The following is a 13803-nucleotide window of genomic DNA, read 5'->3' as shown; positions in this document are numbered from 1 at the left end:
CTCCAATGTATCTATAATTTTTCATTGTTCCATGCTATTATATTATCTGTTTTGGATGTTAATGGGCTTATTTATACAATTTTATATTATTTTTGGGACTATCCTACTAACCCAAGGCCCAGTGCAAATTGTTGTTTTTTTGCCTATTTCAGTGTTTCGCAGAAAAGGAATATCAAACAGAATCCAAATGCAATGAAACCTTCGGGAGAGTTATTTTTGGAACAAACGTGATCCAGAGGACTTGGAGTGGACGTCAGGAAATCAATGAGGAGGCCACGAGGCAGGGAGGCATGCCTGCCCCCCTGGGCGCACCCCCACCCTCATGGGCCCCTTGTGACTCCACCGACCTACTTCTTCCTCCTATATATGTCCATATACCCCGAAAACATCCAGGAGCACCACGAAACCCTATTTCCACCACCGCAACCTTCTATACCCAAGAGATCCCATCTTGTGGAATTTTCAGAGCTCTGCTGGAGGGGTAATCGATCACGGAGGGCTTCTACATCAACACCATAGCCTCTCCGATGATGTGTGAGTAGTTTACCACAGACCTTCGGGTCCATAGTTATTAGCTAGATGGCTTCATCTCTCTTTGGATCTCAATACAATGTTCTCCTCGATCTTCTTGGAGATCTATTTGATGTAACTCTTTTTGCGGTGTGTTTGTCGAGATCTGATGAATTGTGGGTTTATGATCAAGTTTATCTATGAACAATATTTGATTCTTCTCTGAAATCTTTTATGTATGATTGGTTATCTTTGCAAGTCTCTTCGAATTATCAGTTTGGTTTGGCCTACAAGATTGATCTTTCTTGCAATGGGATAAGTGCTTAGCTTTGGGTTCAATCTTGCGGCGTCCTTTCCCAGTGACAGCAGGGGCAGCAAGGCACCTATTGTATTATTGCCATCGAGGATAGAAAGATGGGGTTTATATCATATTGCTTGAGTTTATCCCCCTACATCATGTCATCTTGCCTAATGCATTACTCTGTTCTAATGAACTTAATACTCTAGATGTATGCTGGATAGTGGTCGATGGGTGGAGTAATAGTAGTAGATGCAGAATCGTTTCGGTCTACTTTGTCGCGGACGTGATGCCTATATACATGATGATGCCTAGATATTCTCATAAGTATGCACTTTTCTATCAGTTGCTCGACGGTAATTTGTTCACCCACCGTAATACTTATGCTATCTTGAGAGAAGCCACTACTGAAACCTATGGCCCTCGGGTCTATCTTTTATCATATAAGTTTCCAATCTATTTTATTTTGCAATCTTTACTTTCAATCTATATCATAAAAATACCAAAAATATTTATCTTATTATTATTATCTCTATCAGATCTCACTCTCGTAAGTGACCATGAAGGGATTGACAACCCCTTTATCGCGTTGGTTGCGAGGTTCTTATTTGTTTGTGTAGGTAAGAGGGACTCGTGTGTAGCCTCCTACTGGATTGATACCTTGGTTCTCAAAAACAGAGGGAAATACTTACGCTACTTTGCTGCATCACCCTTTCCTCTTCAAGGGAAAACCAACACGATAAGGGGTTGTCAATCCCTTCATGGTCACTTACGAGAGTGAGATCTGATAGATATCATAAGATAATATTTGGTATTTTTATGATAAAAATGCAAAGTAAAATAAAAGCAAAGGAAATAACTAAGTATTGGAAGATTAATATGATGAAGATAGAGCCAGAGGCCATAGGTTTCACTAGTGGCTTCTCTCAAGAGCATAAGTATTTTACCGTGGGTGAATGAATTACTGTTGAGCAATTGACAGAATTGAGCATAGTTATGAGAATATCTAGGTATGATCATGTATATAGGCATCACGTCCGAGACAAGTAGACCGACTCCTGCCTGCATCTACTACTATTACTCCACTCATCGACCGCTATCTAGCATGCATCTAGAGTATTAAGTTTATGAAAACAGAGTAACGCCTTAAGCAAGATGACATGATGTAGAGGCATAAATTCATGCAATATGATAAAAACCACATCTTGTTATCCTCGATGGCAACAATACAATATGTGATTGCTGCCCCTACTGTCACTGGGATAGGACACCGCAAGATTGAACCCAAAGCTAAGCACTTCTCCCATTGCAAGAAAGATCAATCTAGTAGGCCAAACCAAACTGATAATTCGAAGAGACTTGCAAAGATAACCAATCATACATAAAAGAATTCAGAGAAGAGTCAAATATTGTTCATAGATAATCTTGATCATAAACCCACAATTTATCGGTCTCAACAAACACACTGCAAAAAGAAGATTACATCGAATAGATCTCCACAAGAGAGGGGAGAACATTGTATTGAGATCCAAAAAGAGAGAAGAAGCCATCTAGCTAATAACTATGGACCAGAAGGTCTGAGGTAAAATACTCACACTTCATCGGAGAGGCTATGGTGTTGATGTAGAAGCCCTCCGAGCCGACGTGGAGGCTGTTTTTGATGACCCGAGAGGTCATCGTCGGTGCAGCGGACTAACAGGCGGTCATGATGATACTGCCAAGCCGGAGAGTTTGGCCGACAGCCAGGGCTCCCCCGGTGGTAATGTTGTTTTTAACAACGAGACTAGGCATCCTTCCTTATGGCGACGACATAGTGGAACTCTCAATGAAAGCACCAATGTCGGTGTCAAAACTGGCGGATCTTGGGTAGGGGGTCCCGAACTGTGCGTCTAAGGCGGATGGTAACAGGAGGCAGGGGACACGATGTTTTACCAAGGTTCGGACCCTCTTAATGGAGGTAAAACCCTATGTCCTACTTGATTATTCTTGATAATATGAGTAGTACAAGAGTTGATCTACCACGAGATCGGAGAGGCTAAACCCTAGAAGCTAGACTATGGTATGATTGTATGTTGTCCTACGGACTAAAACCCTCCGGTTTATATAGACACCGTAGGGGGCTAGGGTTACACAAGGTCGGTTACAAAGGAGGAGATATACATATCCGTATTGCCTAGCTTGCCTTCCACGCCAAGTAGAGTCCCATCCGGACACGGGACGAAGTCTTCAATCTTGTATCTTCATAGTCCAACAGTCCGGCGAAAGGATATAATCCGGTTGTCCGGATACCCCCTAGTCCAGGACTCCCTCAAGAACATTTTGTTGAGATCCAAAAAGAGAGAATAAGCCATCTAGCTAATAACTATGGACCCGAAGGTCTGAGGTAAACTACTCACACTTCATCGGAGAGGCTATGGTGTTGATGTAGAAGCCCTCCGTGATGGATGCCCCCTCCGGCGGAGCTCCGGAACAGGCCCCAAGATGGGATCTCATGGATACAGAAAGTTAAAATGGTTGAATTAGGTTTTTGGCTCAGTATCTGATCGTTTGGGGGTACGTAGGTATATATAGGAGGAAGGAGTACGTCGGTGGAGCAATAGGGGGCCCACGAGGGTGCAGGGCGCGCCTGGGGGGTACGCGTGCCCCCCTACCTCGTGGCCTCCTCCTTTATTTCTTGACGTAGGGTCCAAGTCTCCTGGATCATGTTCGGTGAGAAAATCACGTTCCCGAAGGTTTCATTCCGTTTGGACTCTGTTTGATATTCCTTTTCTTCGAAACCCTAAAATAGGCACAAAAAAAGCAATTCTGGGCTGGGCCTCCGGTTAATAGGTTAGTCGCAAAAATAATATAAAAGTGGATAATAAAGCCAAATAATGTCCAAAATAGTAGATAATATAGCATGGAGCAATCAAAAATTATAGATACGTTGGAGATGTATCAAGCATCCCCAAGCTTAATTCATGCTTGTCCTCGAGTAGGTAAATGATAAAAACAGAATTTTTGATGCGGGATGCTACTTGGCATAATTTTAATGTAATTCTTCTTAATTTTGGTATGAATATTCAGATCCGAAAGATTCAAGATAAAATTTTATATGGACATGAAAATAATAATACTTCAAGCATACTAACTAAGCAATTATGTCTTCTCAAAATAACACGGCCAAAGAAAGTTCATCCCTAAAAAAAATTACTAATCTTGAATACCTAGCATATTAGGATTATTTAAGAAAATTACCATGCTATTTAAGACTCTCAAAATAATCTAAGTGAAGCATGAGAGATCAACAATTTCTATAAAACAAATCCACCACCGTGCTCTAAAAGCTATAAGTGAAGTACTAGAGCAAAACTATATAACTCAAAAGATATAAGTGAAGCACATAGAGTATTCTAACAAATTCGAAATCATGTATGGTTCTCTCAAAAGATGTGTACAGCAAGGATGATTGTGGTAAACTAAAAAGAAAAGACTCAAATCATGCAAGACGCTCCAAGCAAAACACATATCATGTGGTGAATAAAAATATAGCTCCAAGTAAAGTTACCGATAGAAGTAGATGAAAGAGGGGATGTCTTCCGGGGCATCCCCAAGCTTTGGCTTTTAGGTGTCCTTAGATTATCTTGGGGGTGCCATGGGCATCCCCAAGCTTAGGCTCTTGCCACTCCTTGTTCCATAATCCATCAAATCTTTACCCAAAACTTGAAAACTTGACAACACAAAACTTAAAGTAGAAAATCTCGTGAGCTCCATTAGCGAAAGAAAACAAAAGACCACTTCAAGGTACTGTAATGAACTCATTCTTTATTTATATTGGTGTTAAACCTACTGTATTCCAACTTCCCTATGGTTTATAAACTATTTTACTAGCCATAAATTCATCAAAATAAGCAAACAACACACGAAAAACAGAATCTGTCAAAAACAGAACAGTCTGTAGTAATCTGTAGCTAGAGCAAGATCTGTAACCCCAAAAATTCTAAAATAAATTGATGGACGTGAGGAATTTATCTATTAATTATCTTCAAGAATAATTAACTAAATATCACTTTCCAAATAAAAATGGCAGCAGTTCTCGTGAGCGCTAAAGTTTCTGTTTTTTTTTGAGCAAGGTAACAAGACTTTCCCCAAGTCTTCCCAACGGTTCTACTTGGCACAAACACTAATTAAACACACAAAAAAAACACAACCAAAAAAGAGGCTAGGTAAATTATTTATTACTATACAGGAGCAAAAAGCAAGGAATAAAAATAAAATTGGGTTGCCTCCCAACAAGCGCTATCATTTAACGCCCCTAGCTAGGCATAAAAAGCAAGGATAGATCTAGGTATTACCATCTTCGGTAGGTAATTCTTCAATGAGGCATCTACCATCCTTAGGAATTTCTTTCTTTTTATTGATTATCAAACTTTTAGGCACAAGATCGAAAAATTTATTTGTAACAAATGGTTCCTTAATGATAGCAAAAAGATTGGCATGAATACTTATAGATTTGAGATCCGCAGTTTCCTTACTAGAAGATTCACCCTTATTTTTAGGAACATACAGAAGCTTGGAAATTTTAGTGGGAGGACTTCGAGTATTCTTTATGGAAGAAAAAGCAGTTCCCAAGTTGGTAATAATACCCTCAAGTTTATCGATTCTAGTGGAATCCTGATTTATTTTCTCACTAACTATAGGTTCAATTTTTTAAAATATTTTTCAAAGTGACTCCTACTTTAGATCCATATTGAGTGATTCGGTTGTGGATCTTTTTATCCAAATTTTCAATTAACTCTACAATAGCAACCTTATTCTCAATAATTTCAAATCTTTGCATTACATGCTCTAAAGTTAACGTAGTTCCATTAACCAAAAGAGGTGGTGAGCCAAACAAATCTATCATAGCATTATAAGAATCAAAAGTATGGCTACCCAAGAAGTTCCCTCCGGTAATGGTATCAAGGATATATCTGTAACAAGGAGTAGCGCCTACATAAAAATTGCGAAGAAGAACAGAAGTAGCTTGCTTCCTGGTGGATCTATTTTGAGCATTCCAAATTCTATACCAAGCGTCTTTTAGATTTTCTCCCTCCCTTTGCTTAAAATTTAGAACTTCATTCTTGGGAGAAAACGGAGAAGATAGAGGACTCGCCATAACGAAAAGCAAACGGAAAAGAGGCGAACGGAAAAAGAGAGGGAAGATAGAGAAAGAGAGGGCAAATAAAACGGCAAGGGTGAAGTGGGGGAGAGGAAAACGAGAGGCAAATGGCAAACAATGTAATGCGGGAGTGTGACGCCCCCAATTTGACCATACACTAATCATACACGCAAATGTGTACGACCAAGATCAGGGACTCATGGGAAGATATCACAACACAACTCTAGACACAAATAGAAATAATACAAGCTTTATATTACAAGCCAGGGGCCTCGACGGCTCGGATACATAAGCTCGAAAACACAAGAGTCAGCGGAAGCAACAATATCTGAGTACATACATAAGTTAAACAAGTTTGCCTTAAGATGGCTAGCACAAAAGTAGCAATGATCGAAAAGGCAAGGCCTCCTGCCTGGGACCTCCTAACTACTCCTCGAAGTCACACTCCACGTAGAATCATCCTCGGGATCCTCTCGCTCCTGGACTCCATCATAAGATCGCAGTAACCGGGAAAAGGGAAAAAAGAGGTAGGAAAGCAACCGTAAGTACTCATCCAAAGTACTCGCAAGCAAGGATCTACACTACATATGCATTGGTATCAATCAGAAGGGCACTATCTATGGACTGAACTGCTGAATGACAGAATAATAGGGGGATAGCTAGTCCTATCGAAGACTACGCTTCTGGCAGCCTCCATCTTGAAGCAGTAGAAGAGAATAGATGGTAAGTTAACCAAGTATCATCGTATAGCACAATCCTACCCGGCGATCCTCTCCTCATCACCCTGTGAGAGAGCGATCACCGGTTGTATCTGGCACTTGGAAGGGTGTGTTTTATTAAGTATCCGGTTCTAGTTGTCATAAGGTCAAGGTACAACTCCGGGTCGTCCTTTTACCGAGGGATACGGCTATTCGAATAGATAAACTTCCCTGCAGGGGTGCACCACATTTCCCAACACGCTCAATCCCCTTTGTCTGGACACATTTTTCTGGGTCATGCCCGGCCTCGGAAGATCAACACGTCGCAGCCCTACCTAGGCACAACAGTGAGGTCAGCACGCCGGTCTAAATCCTATGGCGCGGGGCCGGGGTTTGGGCCCATCACCCATTGCACACATGCACGTTGCGAGGGCGGCCGGAGAGCAGACCTAGCCTCCCTTATACAAGAGCAGGCATTCCAGTCCAACCCGGCGCGCGCCGCTCAGTCGCTGACGTCACAAAGGCTTCGGTTGATACCACGACGTCGAGTGCCCATAACTATCCCCGCGTAGTTGGTTAGTGCGTATAGGACAGTGGCCAGACTCAGATCAAATACCAAGATCTCGGTAAACGTGTTATCTTGAAGTTACTGCGAACGTCGATCAGGGCCAGGCCCACCTCTCTCCTTGGTGGTCTCAACATGCCCTGTCGCTCCGCCTCGAAGTAACAGTCGGGGGCCGTCGGGAACTCAGACCCACCACTACCTGGATGGAGCCACCTGCCCCTTCAGCCCCCATATCAGTATCACTTGCGGGTACTCAACGAACCGACCCGACTTTAACACTACTAGGAAAAGGCCTACTAATGGCGCACCGGTTTTGCCTACTAATGGCGCATCACCGGTGCGCCATTAGTAGCACACCACTAGTAATTTTTACTAATGGCGCACCACTGGTGCGCCATTAGTATCTGGTATACTAATGGCGCACCAGCTAGTGCGCCATTAGTATGTAACAGCATGCGCCATGAGTGTGCCTCCCGGGGGGCCATACGTAAGCATGGCTTTGTCATACTAATGGCGCATTCTCTGTTGATGCGCCATTAGTATCCTTTGGCACACTAATGGCGCACCTGGTGGTGATGCGCCATTAGTATGAATATTTGGTTTTTTTCCTTTACTGATTTTTGCGCAGGTTATAAAATATATTATTAGACAGAATATAAAATATATTATTAGACAGAATATAGACAGCAACATGAGATTCATCGAATACAATAGAAGATTAGTCTCCGAATACAATTCATCATATTAGTCTCTGAATTCAAAAGACCGAACAAAGATAAAACATTACAAGTCTCAAGACCGCGAGTATCGAGTTTGTCGGAAGTAATACTAATCCTAACAAGTCCTACTAATCATCATCATACAACTTCTACTCGTTATTCATAACAAGTCATACGATCGTCATCTTGATAGTCTTCGAACCACCCCTACTTAATTGTTCATCAGCACATGATCATCAGTATTAGGCAGGACCTAAATACCCTATTTAAGCTAAAATAGCATAAAACAATATAGACCCTGACTCTCCATTATGGAGAATGGAGAACATCCTGTCTCCAATTCTTGCGCTTCGCTTCCTTTTGCTTCCAAGAAGCTCCTTATGACTGTCCATACATTTTTTCCATCCTTTTATTTTCATGTCTCCACTTCTTTTAGAAATCTCGTATGGACAGTTGAGATTCGTAGGATGACCTGGCTGTATGTTCAAAACATTAACACTACCTTTCAGATACATCATATGAGGCACACAATTATCTGGGATTATCTGTTGAAAAACATAGTAATAACTTCATAGTTAGCAATGATGTACTAGTTTTAGAAGTATGCAAAAGATGCACGGATGTCGTCATAGTAAAAATCTTACCAGGGTATCTCCATGGTAGTTACCGTAGTTGAACACATGCACTAGTGGCACGTATTTACCATAATGTTGAGGAGTTTGTTTGTGGATAATGTAATTTTCAATGTCAGTACAAAATCCGACCAGATGATTTTTCTCCTTGTAAGTTGTTAATTCGGAGCCATCGGTGTAGTGGGTTTTGTCTACCATCTCCCACACATTCCTTGAACAATAAAAATAAGCTTTCAATGGAAATAGCTGTCAACTATTTTGAAATAAACAATATAAATTAGCTAATAACTATGTTTGAGAAACTCACATAGCGGTAGAACTGGAGGCGTATCAACAAGGACCCAAATGTCCATATTGTCTTGGTTGATGTCAGGATTACCAAGATCCATGGTGATAAGCATACCCTCATCAAAACGATACATCTTGCAAAATGCTTCCCAATTTTTGCAACCAAAATGGGTTACGCTCTCAGAATTATATAGATTTACTTCAAAGTCCACATCGTGATGATTCCTTAGGTGAATTTTCTTTGTTTCAGAAATTTCATGGTCTTCAAAATCCATCCTCTCCAAGACATAGCGTCTTGCATGGCATGGGATAAGCTATACTCGAATTGTAAAAGATGAAAATTACACGTTGAAATAGTTGAAGTCATGCTTAATTATGAAAATAACACTTGTCGTCGTTGTGTACCGTTTCAACTTCGAAGGTCTCCTCGAGCTTAATGCTGAAGCGCCGATCATCGTCCAGGTGAGGCATGTCGCACAGACCTTGATTGTCGTGGCACCAGTCGCACTCCGCTGGGAGACTTTCGTCGTCCGATGATGATGACGACATATCCTGGGACAGCTCCCAGAATTGCTTGCCGCCCGAACCACTGGCCTCATCGTTATGGGCCATGTTTCGCTCTAAATAGGAAAAAAGTTTGGTCAAAAAGTTGGTTATTGTCAAGGAACAAGGTCATAGTCTCATCATTTAGGGTTTGTCGACACCGAGGCACCCTAAAAGCCTAAGCTTTCATCATTTAGGGTTTGTCGACTCCGAGGCACCCTAAAAGCCTAAGCGTACATCATTCAGGTTCTCATCGACACCGAGGCATCCGGGGCAGCCAAGTTAAGTTTTCATCATTTAGGGTTTATCGATGCCGAGGCACCCTAGGTTGGGCCTAATCACTTGGCACTAATCACTTGGCTCTATTGCCACCTATGGTTTAATGCAGCAAGAATGGCGGGGCAGTTGATCCTACTTAACTAAGTACTAAGATACCCCGGCCCATGCATTAGTCGCAAGTACCCCATATGTCCTATTTTTAGCAAAGTCATGCTAAAATTCACGGAAAATTTCAGCATGACCTTTGCTGAAAATAGGACATATGGAGTACCCGAATTTGCCGGAACGGAAGTTAATCGACATTCCGGCGAACTCAAGGGCCTCTCGGGGTACCTGCAAATTCATCACGACACAATGGGCGGAGACAAAACCCAGCCACAGACCATATGGTCCTCTGCTTTCATATGGACAAAAATCAACTCAACTTATGTGAGCTTCCATTCCAGATATAATATGTCTCCCAACAAAAAATCATCAATAGTTTAGCAAGTCTGTACAAACACAGAAAGAATGACAAATGTATTTTACAGATCATGGCATCGTTTTTACTATATGCACCATGGCAAATTTCTTTTCTTTTTGCAACATGGCAAATTTCTTTTGCACCGGGCCATGGCAAATATAGTCTATGCATCATGAAAATTATAGTGTATGGATCATGGCATTTTTTATTCTACATTTTTATTCTATTGATAATGCCAGGAAATTGTAGTCTATGCATTTTTTTAATCTCTGGATCATGATCTAACAAAATTTCCATCTCCCATGGCAAATAAAGCCTATGCATCATGGAATTTATACTGTATGGATCATGGCATTTTTTTGTCTATAGGATTATTGTTTGTGTGCATACATGCAGAGTATTAGCTCAGAGGTCTCTGTTTAACAGTGATAAGTCAACGACAAGGAACATCAAGCTTATAATAAAATCTCTTAGAACCTTATGAGAGTATGTACATATACAGATTTTGTTTACTAGCTTGGCACATGTCAAGTCTCACTAGCAGGTGCACATTTTTTTCTTTCAAAGCACACCTCTTTGTTTCACCTATCTATATATCTTGTTCTATGTTGCATTTTTAATTCCTGATGTTAACAAGAGTGTTTGTCAAAAGGAAAAACAAAGTTCATGGCAGTGTAGCTAGCTTCTCATGCATCCCTCTTATCATCTAGCTAGCTAACACTTGAATCCATGATGCTTCCAGACTTACGCATTGAGAGTTTCGGACTAGAACTCACCTCGATGGACGCGGTCGCAGACGAGGTCGTAGACGGCGGCGGAGCAGAGACAAGGTCACAGACACGGTCGTGGTGCTCCAGTGGACGCGGCTGCATCAATCGTTTGAATTGGCATTCAATCAAACACCTCACAGGCAAGAACAGAAGGTGGAGACAGAGAAGAGAGGGGATCGAGCAGAGAGGGAGAGGGCAAGGAGGGAGGAGCAGAGAGGGGAGTCTAGGGGGAGGGAGCTTACGGGCGGAGGAGGAGGGGGCTTACGGGCGGCGGCGAGACGGTTGCGGGTCGGCGGCGGTCGGCGTCCTGCACCCCATGCGGTCGGCGGCGGCGGGATGGTTGGGGGCCGCGGCGGCTTGCTGTCGGTTGGGCGGCGGAGGAGCTGCAGTGGTGGGGGCGCGGGGGCGCGGGGGCGGCGGCGCACGTAGGGGCGGCGGCGTCGTGGGTCGTCGGGGCAGCGGCGCGCAGGGGCTGAGAGATGTGAGATGGGATGGGCCGGGGATTGGGGACGAGATTGTAGTCGGGGGAGGTATAGCAATGGCGCACCACGTAGCGGTGCGCCGTAAGTAAGTTTTTTTCTGATAGCAATGGCGCACCCTCCTCTGGTGCGCCATTAGTAACTTTTTTTTCTGACAGCAATGGCGCACTCTCCTCTGGTGTGCCATTAGTAACATTTTTTTCATTATTTCTTGTTGCATCTAATAATTTGTTTTTTTATCAAATTTGTTATTTTCATGAGGACTAGAACAGAAGATATCATCAAATATCATCAATTTTTTTTGAAAATATCATCAAATTTGTTTTTTATTTTTAATTGAAAATATCATCAAATTTGTTATTTGAAGATATCATCAAATTTCTTATTTGAAAATATCATCAAATTTGTTATTTAAAAATATCTTCAAAAAGTGGGGGAGGGTGCGGGTGTCGGCGGCGGCGGTGGAGCGGGCCGGGGGAAGGTGCGGGGTGTCGGCGGCGGTGGTGGAGCGGGGGAGGGTGTGGTGGGTCGTCAGCGGCGGTGGAGCGGGCGGGGTGCGGGGGGTGCTCGGCGGCAAGGGGGGTAGCTATCGAGAGGGAGGGGGATCGAGATCGAGTGTCCTCATGAATATTCAATATTTTTCATATTGAATACAATCGATCTTCTGTAGGCCCGAGAAATATTTTTTCATATTGAATACAAAAATATTCATGATATCAAAAAGTGCCCGAGAAATGAAGGCTACAATTTAAATACAATCGATCTTAGCTAGCTATCTGTTCACAATCTTCTTGCCCTTCTTTTTCGCAAATGGAGTTCTTCTGTGGAACGGACGTCCTTTAGGTAGGGTGGTCCTGCTTCTTCTTGTGGTGTATGCTGCTACTTCATCGTCGTCGTCATGTTCGATCTTCGAGTCACCGTACTTGTCGAAGTCTTGCTCATTAGCTACTCCATCCATTCCGATGATCTTCCTTTTGCCTCTCCTCACGACAACACGACTGGGCTTTGACGGATCGGTAACGAAGAAGCATTGGTCCACTTGTGAAGCTAGTACCCATGGCTCATTTTTCACGGTGACGTTTGCGCCCGCGGTCTTGGATTTGGCTTCGGGTATAACCATGGTGGTGAAATACCGGTCTTCTTTTAGGACACTCTTGGCCCATCTGACACGGAACATCGGGACCTTCTCTCCAGCGTAGCTCAGCTCCCAGATCTCCTCGATCCTTCTGTAGTATCTGTCCTTGTCGTTACCGGTGTAGGATTCCATCGTTACCCCGGAGTTCTGATAACCATCGCTCTTCATGTCCTTGTCCTTGGTGTAGAATGTGTAGCCGTTGATATCGTATGCCTCATAGGTCAACAGGTTGTGCTCGGCGCCCTGTGACAAGGCGAATATGAGTTGTTCTTCCGTGGAAGAATCCTCATGTAAAGGGTACGACAGAAGCTTCTGCTTGAACCAACGCGTGAAACATGAGTTGTGCTCTTTGAGTATATCTCCGTCCGTCCTCTGTTGGCCTCGGTCATTGTACGCTTCTCAATAAAGGTTTTGTGCTCTACCACCCAAGGATCGACCACATCTATGTGTTGTAGCGCGACTAGGTTCGACAGAAGTCGACATGCATTTCGCGGCGACCCTCACGGTGACCCCATCCAGCGAGCCTGCCGAGGTGCCTGTTGACGGGCAGACCAACGGGGTTCTCGATGCCTAGATAATTCGTGCAGTAGGAGATGCACTCTTCGGTCAGAAAGCCCCTGGCTATACTTCCCTCTGGACGTGACATGTTGCGAACGTATCCTTTAATGACACCATTCATCCTTTCGAACGTCATCATGCTGTGCAGGAACGTCGGCCCGAGTTGGATGATATCCTCCATGATATGGACCAGCAGATGCACCATAATGTCGAAGAATGCGGGCGGGAAGTACATCTCAAGCTCGCATAGTATCACCACGATCTCTTCCTGTAGCCTTCTGAGTTGCCTCACGCCAATCGACTTCCGAGAGATGACGTCGAAAAAGTTGCATAGGCCAAATAGCGTTTCACGGACGTGCGCGTCCATGATCCCACGGATTGCAACTGGAAGTATCTGCGTCATCAGCACGTGACAGTCGTGAGACTTCATTCCGCTGAACTTCTGCTTCGCTGGGTCTAGGTATCTGCTTATCTTCCCCGCATAACCGTAAGGAAGTTTTACTCCTAGGAGGCAGGTGAAAAACTGCTTGATCTCCTCCTGACTTAGAGTGAAGCATGCGGGAGGGTACTCATTTCTGGTCTTCTTGGCCTTTTTGCCTTTGCGACGACTTTCTGTGTCCTGCTTCGCCTCATCATCATCATCATCATCATCATCATCATTAGCGTGAAGCTCCTGCCTGATGCCCATTGATTTCAAGTTTGCCCTTGCTTTCGGCCCATCTTTGG

The sequence above is a fragment of the Triticum urartu genome, chromosome 1A, assembly GCF_056163025.1.
Source record: "Triticum urartu cultivar PI428250 chromosome 1A, HENAU_Tu73, whole genome shotgun sequence".
In the NCBI taxonomy this organism is placed as follows: Eukaryota; Viridiplantae; Streptophyta; class Magnoliopsida; order Poales; family Poaceae; genus Triticum; species Triticum urartu.
This window is presented reverse-complemented; position numbering follows the sequence as displayed.